At 34.9% G+C, this 17,188-nt stretch overlaps 1 long non-coding RNA gene across 1 annotated transcript; it reads left to right on the forward strand.

Annotated features, from left to right (window-relative positions):
* The first annotated feature begins 1,271 nt into the window (after positions 1–1,271).
* Positions 1,272–2,484, forward strand: LOC146466285 (uncharacterized). Its single transcript, XR_014868073.1, has 2 exons — positions 1,272–1,484; positions 2,199–2,484. It is a non-coding gene; the product is annotated as an uncharacterized LOC146466285 (long non-coding RNA).
* Positions 2,485–17,188: the final 14,704 nt, after the last annotated feature.

Raw genomic sequence — 17,188 nt, forward strand, 5'->3', positions numbered from 1 at the left:
GAAGATAAATCAACAATAGCCTCCATTTCGCACGAAAATATGCTCAGATATTTGTCTGCAGACATTATCTGTTCTGAGAAGTGAACAGTTTTCCCGAGAGTGAAGCTCGAGGAAAACTGTGAGCTTCTAGGAGCAGATAATGTCCAAGGACAAATATCTAAGCTTATTTTTAAAGCCAAATGGAGGCTATTGTGGTTACATGTATTATCCTTCAAATATTTTTCGCAACATGAAGCAACGAGCTTGAGTATTTGAACATTTCGTTTAAGAACAGTTTACCGTTAAAAACCTTTAGAGCGTATTTTGTTTTCTGATACTGCTGTATCGACCAGCAGGTTTATCTCTCTTTCCGTCACAAAAGCAAACCGTTCCCCCATCTTGACATTAATTGTGATTGTAAACAAAACGTGCCTTGAAGTTTTTGAAATTGGGGAATATCACTTGAGGAATATCATCGGATATTTCCCAGTTTTAGCTGGGGTATATTTGGTCACATGAGGCGTTTAGACCAATCGCGGGCAAGCGGAAATATTTAAATCAATCAATCAATAAACTTTATTTACCCTTGAATTTACAGTGTAGCACTGAAGTGCTAATATCTTTAATGGATTATAATTTCTGTTATACGCCCATGGCAGCAGCTGCTACTGATTTGACTGGCTGGTGTCTGAAGCCAGTCAAGTGAGACCTTACAGTATGTGTTCTGCTCAGTACATGGGCTTGACTTCAGCCACCTTAATCTTGTTTTTAATCTTTTTTGTTTTAATCTTGAGTAGAATAGTTATTAATTGGTGCAAAATGAGAAGAAGCATGAATATTCAGTATGTGCAATTGTCAACTGAAACATGTGCCTCCCTTTTGGAGATTTTAGGTGAAATCAGTGCAGCTCAAACTAATTAATAAGAGCATTTTATTATAAAAAGAACGTCGTGCATAAAGCGAATTGCGTTATTACATTACAAAAGAATAAATACAGTATAGTAAAATTACAGCTTGTCAACTTAATCGGGACTGGGCATTATATTTAAAATTATTTTAAATTTACATTTTCAGATTTTCAAATTACTCCGAATTTACAGCCTACAGTACAATAATTGTAGGCTGTAAATTTCGATTTTTTTTTTCGATATTAAAAAATTATTCGATATGATAAAAAGTTCACCACAAAAAATCAATAATTTTGGAATTCTTTCTGGTATTGTTATTGATTTCACAGTTAATGTTTAGTTTGGTTATTTATTAAGATTACATCACTGATGTCCCAATCCTGCTAAACAAAAATCAAATCAAGGCTGTGAGGAAAATGGTTTTTGGGATAGTAAGAAATGCAATGGGCATCAGACCCCTGCCAGAAGGTGCTCCTCGTGGCTTTCAAGTCAGCCTGTCTGCTGCTGTTGCCTGGGCTGCGAGGGAGACAAGGTTACATCAACCCCACCAAAACACCCTGGAAGTCAACCTTAAACTTGACGGAAGACTTTTCTTTGGTAGGTGTGAAGTTTTCTTGTTGCAGGGATTTAAATGTTATTTAAAATTTTCTCAGTTATCTCTTATGGTATTATGCTTATGTCCTTTTTCTAGTAATTTGCATGGAATGGGTACTTCTTGTGCAAAAGAAGGGTTTCTCTAAACTATCATTTTACACACCATTCTTGCAAAAATGTAAGGGCTTTGCAGGGTTTTCAAAATGAAAAAAAGTACCAGGAGGAAATGTGAAAGTAGCCGGAGGACAATTGCACCGCGTTAGCGGTGCCGTGCGGCGAAAGCTGCACGGGGGAAGGGTGTGGGAGGGGGAAACCCCCTCCTGCTGGGGGGGTCACAGCAAATAGTTAAATTTTGCATACCCAGAGATGCATTCTTAATCTGGTGCATTTTCAGGGCAAAAAAGTGTTTGTTTGGAGATCATTGTAAACTGAATTATAAACAAGAGTTTTCTTCAAAATATCACTCAGATATAACAATTATTATAACAATTGGAATTAAAATCTGGGCAAAAATATCCACGTCCGTAATCAGCTACGTTATTGACATAAATTCATACTTTGGAGACAAAAAGTACCCGGCACATACGCTAAAAGTAGCCGGTGACTTGCGTCGGGCGTCGGGTGCTATTGAAAACCGTGGCTTTGAGCATTTTAAGGTAGTAATAACTTAAATCCCAATGCATTAGTAATGTATTCACATGCTGTTCCCCACCACAGGCAGGCAACAAGTCATGATTGGCATTGTACCAGTGAATGTTCACCATGCATCTAGTGAAAGCTGCAAAAGTGTCTATCCAATTGCAATTGCCAATTGCAAAGAAAACAGGTGAGAGTAATATGAACTGATGATAGTTTCCTGTTTAAAGGGCATGCCATTCACAGTTTATCCAAGATGAAAATTATTATTTCGAGTCGCATATGTCAATTTAGGTAATTGTTGTATATCCTTTTGGTTCACCCAGATAGAAGTCCTGGCATTGATATGTGCCTGAGCGCTTCTGGGATATGCAACATGAAAATTATTATTTCGAGTCGCACATGTCAATGTAGGTAATTGTTGTATATCCTTTTTGGTTCACCCAGATAGAAGTCCTGGCATTGATATGTGCCTGAGCGCTTCTGGGATATGCAACATGAAAATTATTATTTTGAGTCGCACATGTCAATGTAGGTAATTGTTGTATATCCTTTTTGGTTCACCCAGGTAGAAGTCCTGCCCCAGTAAAAATATTTTGTGATCACAGCGTGATCACAGATCACGCCCGTGATCACGGTCGTGATCACTCCTTTCACCGTGATCACGCCTTCACAAGGCGTGATTGGAGTGATCACACCTGTGATCACGGTGTGATCACTCCAGTGACCGTGATTCTCTACAGTGATGGCGTGATCACGTATGATCGGTGATGGTTTAACTGTCCAAACATTATTCATTAGAGTAAAATTGAACAACAAAAACAACCAAACTGCATATAAATCTCATTCAAATGGTCCAAAATATCTGTAACACAAATGGAGTAAAAAAATCTTTTATTCTAGTAAATTAAAGATGTGGTTCAATAATCAGTTATAGCGGGCACACTTAGCGCGCTTAAAACTCGGGACAATGGAATCTTTCTTTACTGCGTGTCGTTCAATTTTTAACTCACAGGTTTCATGGTTTCACGCGTTTTTTTTTCTCCGTTCATTAGTCCTGTACAACATTTTATAGCAGCTTTTTAAACGACTAAGAATGAATATTTACATTTGGACGATCAAATGCAAATTCAATCCTGTAAGTCGTTGTAGCATATGTTGCCTTCTATGCTTGATTCATTTCACTTACTCGATCCAAGGCGAAAACTCAAGGCTGCTTTTTTGCATGTTCCCGACGAAGCACTGAAAAATATTTCCATTAGATACGATTCTACCTTCAGTTTCGAGAAAAATAGCGCCTTTTCTCCGAATTCCGTGACACGTGCGTGTCGGAATTTTATCTACAAAGTCTCTTAGGACATATGCGTGTTTAATCTTATTGGCCAAATGTCATTAACCTGTTTCGAATTACCTCTTCCTGATCGCGTTACAAAAATTGTCCTGAAAATAAACTTGACCGTTGGTAATTTGACTTAGAAGAGCGGGAACGTTTTCAATGAGAAGTATCTTCTCTTATCACTTTGGGAAACAGTTTAATGTTTGCTTTACTGAAGCGAAGATCTGCACCCGGCCGTTTTGTAAACAACAGACTGTTCCTTCGGATTGTCTCCGACTGTGTATTGCCGCTTGGATGTTTGAAGTTCGTCGCGATAAATGTACTCTGATCGAGAACTCTGAGGACTTCTTTGGTCTGCTGTAAAACGAAATGATTCTTGCAAGTTGTCAATTTTAGTCCACGTTTATAGACGGGAAAGTCAATATCGAAGAACGTTCCAATTATCGAGGTGAGCAACACGATCACATATAAATATAATAACGATGATTTTAGAATTTAAGTGATTCCCGGTTAGTATTCTTCTAAACCAAGATGAAAAATATTAGTTCACGTTTAATAAACCTGTTTGTAGTTCTCAACTTGTCAAAATGTATACTATTTTAGCTTGTTCCACTGCGCAACACACTGCCCCGTGTGGTGTTCATTTTTATTCTGTACACAAAAATAAATAGACTTACGTGCTGCAAAACAACTTTTTACTGCAGACTGCTGTGTTTATAATGTTAAGCCCGGTGTTAAGGCACTGTACTAATATAAATTGTTACGCTTGTCAACTATACTAGATAATTTGCTTATTTTCAAAGCGGTTCAATTCGAAATTAATTCCTCTATTGAAAAAGTGCGTGATCATGCCACCGTGATTTTAAGGGAGTGATCACGGTCATCAGCCATTCAGGCGTGATTCTGTTTTTTCTGTGATCACGGCCGTGATCACGCCGTGATCACGCGTAAAAAGTTTTTACGCGTGATCACGGCGTGATCACACCCTGTGATCACACCCGTGATCACGGCGTGATCACGCCTTTATTTTTACTGGGGTGGCATTGATATGTGCCTGAGTGCTTCTGGGATATGCAACATGAAAATTATTATTTCGAGTCGCACATGTCAATGTAGGTAATTGTTGTATATCCTTTTTGGTTCACCCAGGTAGAAGTCCTGGCATTGATATGTGCCTGAGCGCTTCTGGGATATGCAACATGAAAATTATTATTTCGAGTCGCACATGTCAATGTAGGTAATTGTTGTTTATCCTTTTTGGTTCACCCAGGTAGAAGTCCTGGCACTGATATGTGCCTGAGTGCTTCTGGGATATGCAACATGAAAATTATTATTTCGAGTCGCACATGTCAATGTAGGTAATTGTTGTATATCCTTTTTGGTTCACCCAGGTAGAAGTCCTGGCATTGATATGTGCCTGAGCGCTTCTGGGATATGCAACATGAAAATTATTATTTCGAGTCGCACATGTCAATGTAGGTAATTGTTGTATACCCTTTTTGGTTCACCCAGGTAGAAGTCCTGGCATTGATATGTGCCTGAGTGCTTCTGGGATATGCAACATGAAAATTATTATTTCGAGTCGCACATGTCAATGTAGGTAATTGTTGTATACCCTTTTTGGTTCACCCAGGTAGAAGTCCTGGCATTGATATGTGCCTGAGTGCTTCTGGGATATGCAGCATGAAAGTTATTATTTCGAGTCGCACATGTCAATGTAGGTAATTGTTGTATATCCTTTATGGTTCACCCAGGTAGAAGTCCTGGCATTGATATGTGCCTGAGTGCTTCTGGGATATGCAATGTTAACGAGTTTTTGAGAAAGATGATAATCTAGGCCAGGGTTGTATATCCCATCTGGTTCACCCAGGTAGAAGTCCTGGCATTTATGCTTGCCTGAGTGCTTCTGGGATATGAAACGTGATTAAATTGACCCTGCAGATGTTGAGAATGAGAGATTAAGTAAGTGTGACCTTTTTCTAGTTCACCAAGCTAAGGTCTATGTAAACTGGTTGCAGGGTAGTGAACTTGATCAGAATCAATAATTATTGTTATTGTTCTATGGCTTGTGGTAATGTAGGCTATTACTGTATACCCCATTTGGTTCAGCCGAGTAGATGCAATGGCCTTGATGTGTGCTTTCCGGGTATGCAACATTTACAGTGTTTTGAGATGTCTGAAAGTCTCCCATAAAATTAATGTTGTATATTCTTTCTGGTTCACCCAAATAGGACTTTCTGGCATTGTCTATGTCTTGTCAAATTTTGTCTCTGTTTTGAATAATAAGGCAGCAGTTCGACTGTGTTTCTAGGCAGTTTAAATGTTGAGACAGGTGTTGAGCATTATCTTTAAACTATGAAGCAACGTATTGCATGAGAATTATGTATTATTCAGGAGTGTCACAGGAAATGTCGGAAATAGAAATTCCTTGTTCTCCTATCAAGAATCGAAGCCGGCTTAGATTTTCCGATTACTAGTTCGGATGCTCTACCACTGAGTTACAGGAGACTCGTGGGAGCTAAGGCCATTAAACTAGGTTTATTAGACAAACGTCCTGCCTACTGCTTAGATTTGAATGTCAATGTGTGGCATATGTGCAATGGAATAGATGTGACGGAGTATTTAAAGCCCGGTCAATGAATGAGAATGAGGGCTGTTGTCGTCATTACCGTGTGTAGTTCCAGCTTCATAAATGCTCTGTCACTGAACTATCAAGCAACTCTCTGCTATTGTCTCCTTTATTGTGTGACGTCCCAGTCTCACAAACCGTTTGTCAAGAAGTGTGTAGTATCCTGGCAACAATGAGTTGGGGTGGTCACCCAATGATACCCCCTGAAAAGACTGAAGTCGACTTAAGGTTGTGATTTGTCTGGGAAAAAAAGGCGAGCTGGGGTAACCAACCCTCGGGGAGTCCGCCACAAATCACACCGGCGGTTAGACTTCAGTCTCAGGATAATACCCTTGCACTATCAAGTAAACAAGGGGGGGACCAGGGAACCTGAGAATATCACAATCGTTGACCTTCTATATTTTAAAAGTGAACGTTAAGCTATTTAAAAGACTAACCGACATATAAATTTCCAACAAATAACATCTACATTACTACCAGTAAGGGGAATATTCATTTCAAACGGTAAACTTAATTCGTACTGGATTATATCCCTACGAGTCACAGAGGCGTATTATCCAAGAACGTTATCCAGAAATAGATTCCTTCGAACTTGGTGAACAGAAAGAGATACTCATCCAAAGAGGGCGGAAGGGTCGTTTCAAAGGCGTTTCGCGAAGAAAAAAAATGCGATTGCCCGAAACGCGATATTAAAGTGAACTTAGAAAACGTTCAAATTCGCCGCCTTTTTTGTTCACCACTTGACAAAGTCTTCTCTCGATTGTTCTCGGATGGCTTAGATAAGCAACACGTGACTCCAGTTTCGTCTCAGCAGGCAATTGTCGACTTTTTGTGTTAGACAAGCTCTCTTTAGCCGATGACATTGCAAATAAAACACAAAGACCGACAACAAGATACGAACACTCACTATTTTCCCTCACACTTCGTTTGCAACACTTTAGCTTTGGTTCCTGAATAGGGAGCCCGACAGACGTCATATGACGTAGGGACATCGGCATGGATAGAAGGTAAAAATACAGGGTGTCCAAAATAGCGTTAACTGTAAATCGAAACATTTTTCGCGGAAATGGATGCTGTGTAGATGCAGGTGAATAAATAATTTATAATAATAATTAAAGAAATGCAAGGGAAATTTAATGAGATTAATAGTACTCTTCCGCATCCTTTCGGCTCATACGCACTAAATCACGTTCACATGCACGCATTTTCTGGCACCTGAGTATACATTTTAACCGTAGTACAGACGCAGACGATCTTAGCCAGTCTAAGAAAAATTAACTCAACACTAAAGAAAATGAAATTACAATAAAGAATAGTATGAATAGTCCTTCTGCAATCGGTTAAAAATATCGAAAAATGGCTTTTATGGTCGCTACATACACACATGTACACTCGGTCTGGCAGCTTGCGCTTAAGTTTGTTTCATTTACAGCGTATATCCTTTTTGGCCTATAACGCATTAACCGCAACTTACATCAGACAAAGATCGCACTTTATTTTATTTCTTTTCCTGCAAAGCAAACGGACTATAAATTGGTAGTTTCACGGATAGAAAAAATCAAATGATTCTTGAAATTGAAATGTAAAACTCCTTCAACCCTCTTCTTTTCCCTTTTTTTTCGATGTGAAACCGCTTTTCAAACTTAAAGAGGTTGTGATTTAACTGATGTTCGAACACTTCGATTTTAAAGCCTGTATACATGAGTTCTCCCGCCGCTGTCCCCCACCCGTATTGAAAGGCCGAGAAGCCCCTTGGGTCGAGGTTGGCAGTTGAGTGTCGTAAAACGAAAACCAAAGCCGAAAACAGACGCAGCATTACGATGAGCCACTCAGAACAAGAAGCAAATTCATGTAAAGGGAGTAACACCCGAGAAAACGCTTGCCGTTTATGGAGAGTACTCGTTGTTTACAACGGGCTGTTCTTGTCTGTTACCATCGTTTTGAATTCAAGTAGGGGTCTCCAGTGCTAAGACCCTAAACAATAAAACCCACTCCACAAGCGATGGCTGAAGGATTATTTAGTCTCTAAACGGGTTAACTGGTGGTCTTATTTTATGTCCCCATCCCGTCCCCCTTCTCTAGCTATTAATAAACGATTTAAACTTACTTTTATGTATTTCTTTTGCTTGTCCCTGAGTACCACAAATGTCCAGAAATGCACCTCACCCCGAATTTGGGTACTTTACATTAGACAGACCTTTTTGTCAGTTTTCATATTATTTCTAATTAAAAACTGAATTATTGTATAATGCAATTCGAGTGATTTGATTAGTAGTTAGATATATGAGGGTATCAACCCACGTTTCAAAAAATGATAAAAAATCCCATACAAATCCTTATAAATCCAATATTTTACCCAACCCCATACAAACCCTTATAATCCAATATTTTACCCGACCCCAAATCCTATACAAATTCACCATAACCCATACAAATCCTTCTTATACAGCCTTTGAATTCATCCCTAACTCCTGCAACGGAGACGTCAAAAACCTAAAAACCTAAAAACCTAAATTTAGCTTTTGACCTAAAACCTAAAAACCTAAAACTCCTGCAACGGAGACGCTAAATTTTCCTTGCTTTTTTCAAAACTGGTTTAAACCGGTTATTCAATTTTATGTAATCTAATTTATATTTGAAAAATGAGTAACAACCAATTTGATCACAATGATAAAACATATTTCATTCATCCAAGATTTGAAAATTACGGAGCCTCAGTTGATGGTTATATAATCAATCGTAAAAGATTAGAACCTAGAAAAGGATATTTGTCTGAGAATGGCTATTATATAATTTCTCCGGGACGTAACAATACATGCCCCGCTCATCGATTCGTCTATGAGGCCGTAAATCAGACACATATTCCACCTGGATTGCAAATAAATCATTTAAATTGTGACCGCCAAGACAATTCTATTGAAAATTTGCAATTGGTTACAGCCTCCGAAAATATGAAACACATGCACAAAGCCAGAAAAGAATTTTTGAACAGCAATTACTCTGAAGAAGAATTGAGAGTTGTCAATAGATTAATGGAATTTCCACCAATGGAAGACAATGATTGTGAGTTTACACGCACAGAAAACAGGTTAATTAATAAGATGTTTTATAGAATGTGTAACGATTTGGATGACAAAGATTTTCCATTGTACAGGGATTAATCATCAATGAATACAAGGGTTGTTTGGCTATATTTTGAATTCAATAATGGTTGATGTCTTTTTGGAGGGTAATTTGGACATGAATTTGAAAACCAAAACCGATATAAAGCTTTGGTGAGTATACAATATTAGAATGAAAGAAGGTGAGAAAAAAAATCAAAAATCAAAAATCACATATGTGGATTCTTCTGCCAGTGAAAATTCATCAGAGTCAATTCCGGCGACAAATACTATTATCAATGATGGAAAAACATATTTTATTCATCCAATTTATACAAACTATGGATGTTCAAAAGATGGATACATCATTAATTGTAAGAGATTGATACCAAGAAAAGGGAGATTAAATCCTTCTGGTTATTTGGAAACAGGTGTTGTATCAAATGAAGGTAAAAGAAATATATTTGTCTCTCATCGAATGATTTGGGAGGCTGTTAATCAAAAAATAATTCCAGATGGATATCAAATACATCATATAAATAATGATAAACAAGATAATGCAATTAAAAATTTGGACATTGTGACTCCAAAAGAAAACATGCAATTCAAAGGAAATGAATGCAAAGGTAAAACAATATCCAAAAAGCAAAATGTTTCAATAAAATGTAATATGTTTCATTATCATCCAGTTTATACCAACTTTGGAGCCAATAAATACGGGCAAATATACAACAAAAAAACCAAAAGATGTTCAATTGGTAATCTTAAATCAAATGGTTACATGAACATGACATTGAGTCAAATTGGATTACCTCAAAAAAACTTTTATATCCATCGATTAGTTTATGAAATATTCAATGGTCCAATTCCTGATAAAATGGAAATAAACCATATAGACTCAAATAAACAAAACAATTGCATTAAAAATCTTGAATTAATGACTCGTTCAGAAAATGCTAAACACGCTTATGAAGCTAAGAAATACAAAACAATGATTGAAATCACAACTGATAAACCAATTAAATCAATCAAAATGGACATTGAATTGGAGGAATCAGAAGACGAGTTTACTGAAGATGAGAAACAGTTAATTGACAAAAAATACAATGCAATGATGAAAAATATTAAAAGCAATCGATTCCCATACAAAAAACAATTACAAGAGCATTTTCCGAATATAAATTTTTGGTAAATATTGTGTAAACATTTCCTGAGTATTCAATACATTGAGTATTCAGGGCATGTCCCACAATAAAATAACACGAAAATGGATCCGTCCAGGTGGTCCACAAACTGCTAATCCTGGAATGACTGGTCAATTGGGTGGCCAGACATTAAGCAAAACCCCAAACGCATCCAATAAAAATAATATGTTGTATTATTATAACATGAACGAATCTAATTTATCAAAATTAACGAAAGATCAATTAATAGCATTATTATTGGAAAAACAAAAACCGGTTCCAATGCCGAGAACCAAGAAAGTGAAACCAATACCCTTTCCACGAAAATCTGTCAAACAAATGGTAAAAGATTACGAGAATACAATCATCAAACCGCCAATGCAATTCAGAGATCGACCAATTGTTCAACCAAGAAACAACATTATTCCTCCTCCAAAACAATTTGCTGATACACCAGTCCCGAAGCCAAGAATGAAGAAAATGGCTCCGATTCCTAGACAGAGAACTCAAATCACAGAAGTTGCAAGAGCATTCAAGGGATATAACAAATCTTATGAAGTTGGAATTAAAAATGAAACAGATCCTTTGATTCAAATGAGTTCAACCAGATTAGCTATTGCTCATTTTATGAAACAATTATTAACTCAAATGAAAGGAATTAAATTTATTGAAACTTTGACAATTTATTTTGAACAACAAAAAGGAAACCAAACTGTCTCCAGAATTGGATATTTTAATAGTAAACCAAAAACAATAACTAATGCCAATGATTTTCAAGAATCTTTGGATGTTAATGTTGAACAAATTGTGAATGATATTCACAAATGGATTAGTGAAGGTTCAGCTTGGATAATTAAATCAATCAATGGACATTACATTAATATTATCAAATATCAGCCTCTTACTGGAAGTTCTTACATTAAACTTCCAACTGAACTACAACATAACAAAAGTGGATTGATTAATCTCAAGAATAAAGACAATAAATGCTTTCGATGGTGTCACGTTAGACATCTGAATCCACGAGAAAATAATCCACAACGAATCAAACAAACTGACAAAGCATTTGTCAAACAATTGAATTATGATAACATTGAATTCCCTGTTTCAGTCAAACAATACAACAAAATTGAAACCCAAAACAATATCAACATCAATGTTTTTGGTTATGAAAACAAACAAACTTATCCAATTTATGTTTCAAAAGAAAAGTTTGATGATGTTTTGAATTTGCTACTGATCTCAGAAGATGAAAATAAACATTATGTCTATATTAAAAATTTTAATAGATTTATGTATGGAAAAACAAAAAATAAAAATAAAAAACATTTTTGTATGCATTGCCTTCAATGTTTTTCATCAGAACGAGTTTTAACCAAGCATCAGGAAGTATGTATTGAAATCAATGGTGTACAATCAATCAAAATGCCCGAAGTTGGTTCCAAAATAGAATTCAAAAATTTTAATAAACAAATGCAAGCGCCATTCGTGATTTATGCTGATTTTGAAGCAATCACTGAACCAATTCATGGTTGTAATCAATCTAACCAGCAATCTTTTACTGAAGCTTATCAAAAACACACTGATTGCGGTTATGGTTACAAAGTTGTTTGCTGCTATGATGACAAATATTCAAAACCAATAAAATATTATCGTGGAGAAAAAGCTGTTTACAAATTTATGCAAGCAATGCTTGATGAAGTCAAATATTGCAGACAAACTATTAAATACAAATTCAATAAACCATTAGTTATGTCTCCAGAAGATGAAGACAAATTCCAAAAATCAACATCTTGTCATATTTGTTGCAAACAATTCACAAAAAATGATAGACGTGTCAGAGACCATTGCCATATTACTGGAAAATTCCGTGGCTCAGCCCATAATCAATGTAACAGGGATTTTACAATAACTAACAAAATCCCTGTAATATTTCATAATTTGAAAGGATATGATAGTCATTTTATAATGCAAGAAATTGGTAAAATTATTGAGACCAATACTTATGTGGATAGAAAAGGTGAAACCAGACAACACAAAATTAATGTAATCCCAAATAACATGGAACAATACATGGCATTCATGTTGGGTTATAATTTGGTATTTATCGACAGTCTTCAGTTTATGAATCAATCATTGGCAAATCTTGTAAAGAATCTACCAGAAGATGCCTTCAAATATACCAGTGAAGTTTTCAAAGGTCGTAAATTACAATTAATGAAACAAAAAGGAGTTTATCCGTACGATTATATGAGTAATTTTGATAAATTCAATGATACTCAATTACCAACCAAAGATGAATTTTACAGTCAAATGAATAATACAAATATTTCCAATGAAGAATACAGTCATGCACAAAATGTTTGGAATACATTTCAATTGAAAACCATGGGTGAATACCATGATTTATATCTCAAATCTGATGTATTATTGCTGGCTGATGTTTTTGAAAATTTCAGGAAAACATGTTTGGAATATTATAGATTGGATCCATGTCATTATTTTACATCTCCGGGATTATCTTGGGATGCAATGTTGAAAATGACTGAAGTCAAACTTGAATTAATCACGGAAATTGATACGTATCAATTTGTTGAAAAGGGCATGCGTGGAGGAATCAGTTACATAGCCAATAGATACGGCAAAGCTAACAACAAATACATGCAAAATTGGAATCCAAATGAACCCAGTAAACATATCATGTATTTGGATGCCAACAATCTCTATGGTTGGGCTATGTCACAACATCTTCCAACTGGGAATTTCAAATGGTTGAATAAACAACAAATAAAAAACATTAATTGGAAAACGATTCCCAAAGATAATAAGACTGGATATTTATTGGAAGTTGATTTGGAATATCCTCATGAATTACATGACCTGCATAATGATTATCCATGTGGCGCTGAACAAATCAAAGTGGCACCAAATATGCTGTCAGAATATTGCCAAAGAATTGCAGAAAAATTTGGAATAACAAGTGGTCAAGTCAAAAAACTGATTCCAACATTGGCAAACAAATCAAAATATGTATTACATTATCGTAATCTGCAATTGTATCGTGAATTGGGTTTGAAATTGACTAAAATATACCGTGTATTATCCTTTAATCAAAGTCCTTGGTTGAAGGCATATATTGATTTCAATACACATCAAAGAACTAATGCAAAGAATGCTTTTGAGAAAGATTTCTTCAAACTGATGAACAATAGTGTCTTCGGTAAAACAATGGAGAATATCAGAAAACGGGAAGACATTAAACTGGTGACTAATGAGAAACAATTATTGAAAATGACTTCCAAACCAACATTCATCAATAGCAAAATCTTTAATGAAAACTTGGTTGCAGTCCATAAAATAAAAGAATGTTTGACACTTAACAGACCAGCCTATGTTGGTATGTGTATCCTTGATTTGAGCAAAACATTGATGTACGATTTCCATTACAATTTCGTTAAAAACAAATATGGTAACAAAGCTAAGTTACTGTTTACGGATACAGACAGTTTGACATACGAAATTGAAGCCGAAGATGTGTATGCCGATTTTTGGAATAAAAAAGAAATGTTTGATAACTCGGATTATCCATCAAATCATCAATTTTATGACTCCACAAATAAAAAAGTTATTGGAAAATTCAAAGATGAAGCCGCTGGTGTACCCATTACTGAATTTGTGGGATTGAGATCCAAAATGTATTCATATATCAAAGATAACAACAATGGTGGAAAAACAGCCAAAGGAATCAAAAAGAATGTCATCAAAAATGATATTCAACATTTTGATTACAAAGATGTGTTGTTCAATGAGAAACAATTATTTCACCAAATGAAAACAATCCGCAGCAACAATCATCAATTGGGTAGTTACACAATCAACAAGACATCGTTGTCATGTTTTGATGATAAACGATATTTGCATCCAGATGGAATACACTCATTGGCCTATGGTCATTATGCTATCCAATGATAGTATCAACTTGTGATCAAAACATTGCGACAAAAACTTGTGACAAAATTGTGATTTTATTTGTTTTTTGATAAATATTTGATTTCGAGACTTTGTATCATCTTTTGTGATGAGATATTTTTGAAAACATTTTTGTGTAATTATATTATATACTATATTTATACAAAAATGAAATCCATTTTGAAAAAACCAAAAGATGTTTCCAAGCAGGTGGAATCATCTCTGTGCCAATTCCTGCATTGCAAAGATGAATGTGAATTTTGTGGATATCATGATGAATCCAAAGTTGAGAAACAACCATCAATGCCTGATTGTTGTGGATCACAGAATTTGAAAAACATGGAATGTCAATTAACGTGTGTTGCTTGTGGACAGGTTGTTGGTGAAGAATACAAAACAGAATATATCAATTTTCATGCCAATTTGTTCAAAATATACAAGAAAACAGTGTATAATAGAAAATACCATTTGTCGCATACATTAGATAAAATTATTTTGAAAAACAAAATTGAAATCAGTTGTTCAACCAATTTCAAAATTCATAAAATATTCGTTGAAATAAACAAAATACTGCCACAAATCAATGGTAAAAGAAAGAGAATAATCAGTTTGAAATATCTTTTGCATAGAATATTGCAATTGATGAAAATTGATTCTTCCCAAATTGAGTTGACAAAATCCAAAAAAACAATGAAATTATACAATGTTTATTGGGATAAAATTATGGACATTATTGGACCTGAAATAATACGTATTATCAATCAAACATAAGTGAATATCTGATATTTTTTATCGTATTTGTTACCCCATTTATCGACAATCGGCGAATTATCCAAAATGAAATCATCATTTTGAGTAAGCTTGTTTGTCAAATCATCTCTATCAAAATGTCCATTTCTCATTATTTCTTTTATTTCATTTAATAAATGACCATAAGTTTGGAAAGCATATTGGCATTGATAAAGTTTGATTTCAACTTTTTTATGCTTCATATAAGCTTGAATTATGACAGACACCGATGATATTGCCAATAATGAAGCTCCACTGGTTGCAACCGATGATGCAATACCACCAGTTGCAAATACAATGGTTGAAATATTACCAGCGAATTCCCATTTTTTGAATCTTTTGTATGCACTTTTATACATCCACATCTTTTTGTGATATGTCATGTAATAAGCTTTCAATTCATCAATTTCTTCTGTTGATAATTGATTTGAAATATGATTGAAATCAATTATTAATTTCTTCTTTTGCATATATTATATGGTTATCTTATTTTTGATGCAATAATAGAGACCAGTTATTTGACCCAAAAACATGCATTTTTTCATCCAAGGATATGTTTTTTTCTCATTAATGGTGTACATGTATCCTTTGTCACGATGATATCTGTTGTAAAATTGGCCATAAGCATCATGTAGTATTCCATGAGACCTGATATATGGTTGCCAACCAAATAATCGATGGAGAATAGCTGTTAACCATCCATCTCCAGGTCCAATTAATCCGATTCCATCATGAATTAACTCTTTGTAAACTTCATCAGGTAAACCTGTGTTGTAATGTTTTTCATACAAATATGTGAATATTACGATACTTTTTATCATGCATTCCTGTCTGGGTAATATTGGAAGACTCAATTTACGGTGAAAATCTATCATCGATGTTCGAATGTGCTCTTGCAATTCTGACAATTCTTTCATTATACAATTTGATTACAATATTTTTATTTATCATTATTGTCAGGTAATTGTATCCTAATATATTCGACAAAATACTTCATTGTCCAATCAGATGGATGATTTTTGAAGTAGCAATAATAGTTTTCAAATGACACATCAAAGAAGAATTCCAATTGATCAAATGATGATGACACCAAATCGGATTTGGAATGATGATATCTGTCATTTCTCCTGATATATGTGTTTGTCACAATAATCTCTTGCAATGTATTGATTCCTTTAATGTCATCTTTACTCAATAATTTTATCCATTTGTAATTTGTTTTTGGTATTGTACCACTTTTTCTTCCTATTCTCATTGCAACTTGATTGTTGAGAAACGTTACAGCTTCCTGAGCTTGTTGAGCTTTAAACTGAGCCAGAGCTTGTTGTATTTGTGTTTCAATATATGGTTTGATGATGTCTTCATTGTTGTTAATTAATTGTTGGAGTGAAATTGCATGATTTGAATTAAGTCCATCTTTTATCACCAAATGTCTGTTTTCTGTATCCAAATGACCATCATCATTCAGATGTATTGGTTCTCTGTGTTTGTATCCATCTGGGAAATTTTCATGTTCAACTGTGAACTCAATTTTGTTTCCATCATCATCAAGAATATGGTTTCCATTTTCATCTTCAATGTATGGCATTATATTAATAGTGTTGATAAATAAATTTCAAAAGTTCCTGTGACTTCTCTGTTTATAGTTGGAGAAGTAAACCCTGGACGTCTTTTAAAAATCCCCATTTGAATTATCATGGGTTTGATTGTTGTATTTGTAGTTACAAAATTTCTCCCAATTCTCATATTAAATTGTATTAAATGGGAAAATGAAGTTTTACTGTTAGCAATGGCGACAAAAGAAACTTGGTATTGATTTTTTGTATTAATTACAATATTTTTTATTTTAACCGGCCCTAATGTTCCAAATTGGAAACCATGAACATTTTCAAAAACTCCATTTTTTATGTTGCCGTTAACAACACTTGAAGTTTCAATATTTGACAACCAACTTTTATCGTCAGCATGATACCTATCAAAATAATCAGAGTATAATACTTTCAATTCAAAAGTTCCATTAACAGCAGTTCCTGCTCCAATATTATCCAATATTGACATAGAAT

This window comes from Pavona decussata, unplaced genomic scaffold (genome assembly GCF_977016875.1).
Source record: "Pavona decussata unplaced genomic scaffold, jaPavDecu1.1 SCAFFOLD_146, whole genome shotgun sequence".
NCBI lineage: Eukaryota > Metazoa > Cnidaria > Anthozoa > Scleractinia > Agariciidae > Pavona > Pavona decussata.